Consider the following 2,637-nt stretch of genomic DNA (forward strand, 5'->3'; position numbering starts at 1 on the left):
ATTCCTTACAATACTTGCTGGTCATCTGCTTATCTTCTGTGTCGCTGCATTGTGCTCTGCTTTGCATGGCAATATTTTTCTTACTGGTTGTGTTTATTACTGAATCTGATAAGACTCTTAACTTTCCCCCATTTATGTATGCTCTTACTAGATGATTGGCACCTAAAGATTTCCTCCTCTATGAAATCTTGAGTACCCAGATCTCAGGAGTTATTTTCTTTTGCTGTCTGTAATATAAATAACTTGCACTTACATGGCTAATTCCATGTTAAGGGTTTTCTTCCTAACTGTAATCACAATGTCCTTTTGGATGAAATATGTGCATTTCACCCCCCCTTTTTCAAAGGTATTTTGACAAAACTAAAATGCAATCAACATCTGTTAAGTGATGGCTAGATTGTCAAGAAAACTCTTCATAATCTTATGCCAAAATAATAGTCTGGCCAATTTATTGAAAAGATGAAAATTATTTTGTTAAAGTGAAAAAAATTAGGCTTGCTTCAACTCTCCTCAGTACTGTAAAACCAACTTAGATGCTAAAGGAACAGGACAGCTCCCACCTCGCCAGGATCGCTGCTATTCTCTGGCGTCTCTTCATCTACATTGTGTACTCAGGCTTCCCTCAGAAGTGCTCACCAAGTTTTCTTGCACCCTCTACAAACAAACAAAACTTATTCCTTCCCCTTTTCTGAAAAATGGTCCATTAACTTTATTAAAACTAAAACTAGTGTTTATAGCTTTGGGGGAAAATATACAAAAAGAAAACCCACACCAATTCAGGCCTTCTCATCTTACCTAAATCAGAAGCAGGCTGATTTTAGGTCCATCCTGCCAGGAAGGCAGTTCCTTCCCATAGTCTTTTTGCCTGATACTAGAAACTGAAAATTGTTGAGCAGCTTTGAGGGTTCAAGGGCCACCTTGAGGCACGAACTTTTCTCAGTTGTCTTGATGGTTTATTTGGCCCTCCTGCTTCCCATCCCCATGTCAACGGATCCTTTAGCAATACTGTAAAATAGCAAGGAATGTAGTTCAGAGACTGGTAGGACTCATCTTTACACCCCAACGTCTTTTGAACAAACTGACTTGAGTAGTGCTGCCTTACTACAACTTCCCATACCTTTACTCAGTAGCTACTGAGTAAGACTAGTTGTTATACAGTTTTTAACTAATTGCTTCTGTCATTATTTTCCTAATGCCACTGACTGAGCTTTCTCTTTTAAAGCTAACTTCCCCATCCCCATTAAACATGCTCTGCTAATAGTTCTTGAAGTGTTTCAGTTACGATCATCCCTTAGCACTGTGTATGTTTTTAACTTGTGGACAAAGACTTACAGACAATTGAAAAAGTAAGTCCTCTTTAAAATCCAGAACTCATTTTTCAATATGAGTCTTGATTATATATGAAGGAATATGATACCCTAGTTCCAAGAAAAATTGTCCATTAGAAACCCAGGAACAAGTAGTTTTCTCACCTCTTAAATTCTCCATAAGGCATCAGTTTATGCATATGTGTGTGTGTTACTGTATATATGTATATTCTTTTTTAAGTAAAAGAAAAAGAAAGAAAAAACTTCATTCACCTATGTCCAATATAGGCATCTAGATGTATAATTACAAACTAAAGGCCACAAATACTTCCCAGGGAAAAGCATTAAAAAAAAAATCAGCTCCTCCTTTCACATAACACAGCTAGCCTTCAAAGCACACCAGCTAAGAAAAAGGTGTCATCCATGGAGACAAGAAGACTGAACTTTTCTTCGTTGGATGACAGCTGAATTTTTATTGGCAGTTCTAGTAAAATATGTAACTTCTTATTTATTCCAAGCAAGGCTTTCCACCCCCCAACCCCCAGCTTTTCTTCAAGTAATCCCTTTACTCTCCCATTCAAATTTGAAGTCTTGGAGATTTTGAATAACAGGGTTTTGGGTGATAAGCAGTCACTTTAAATCGTGCATTGGCTATGTGGAGAAGAAAGAATATGGGAGGATGTCAGAGACGGTGAGTGTGAGAGAGAGATGGTTCATTGGACACACTGGAAGGCAGCAAGCATTTCAAAGCTGCTTTTGGTATCTCACGAAGGCCCACACTGCTACCATGGTGAGGACAAACATTGGTAGCAGCACCTAGCTACAGGAACTCCACTTGCCTCTCCTTCGCCTCGATGTACTATAGGTCCATTCTGCACTGGTAACCTGTACTGAATTCTCAGGGACACAGCACATCCTGCATTACGAAAGAGGTCTACAACATCTTGGTGCAGCAGGTTCTTCAGGTCTTGGTCCTTTACCCAAGGGTCCTCTGGTCAGGTTGATTGATCTTTTCCTCCGTGACTAAATAACCCACCCATCTGTCTGTCTATCTGTTCATATCTGACTGCTCTCCAGGCAGAAACCCGGGGTCAGTGGGTGCCCAATGCAGGTGAAGGTGAATCAAGCTCCATGATGCCTCCCCAGCAAAGCTTTTACAGTTTCTTCAGCTGCCAGACTGGAAAAGCTCTTTTCTTCTTTTCTAAGTGTATTTTTTCTTTATAGTTTACTTTTAAAATTTACATATGTCTCAACTGCAGCCCCCCTTCCTCCTCTCCTCTCAGTCTCTCCCTTACAAATCTCTTTTCTTCCATTCTCTTCAGAGACAGAA

The 2,637-nt window shown here is 39.7% G+C and overlaps 1 non-coding gene across 1 annotated transcript; it reads left to right on the top strand.

The window, feature by feature from the left end:
• The first annotated feature begins 1,293 nt into the window (after positions 1-1,293).
• On the top strand, positions 1,294-1,413 carry LOC116072309. Its single transcript, XR_004111396.1, has one exon. It is a non-coding gene; the product is annotated as a small nucleolar RNA SNORA40 (small nucleolar RNA).
• Positions 1,414-2,637: the final 1,224 nt, after the last annotated feature.

This window comes from Mastomys coucha, unplaced genomic scaffold, assembly GCF_008632895.1.
Source record: "Mastomys coucha isolate ucsf_1 unplaced genomic scaffold, UCSF_Mcou_1 pScaffold1, whole genome shotgun sequence".
In the NCBI taxonomy this organism is placed as follows: Eukaryota; Metazoa; Chordata; class Mammalia; order Rodentia; family Muridae; genus Mastomys; species Mastomys coucha.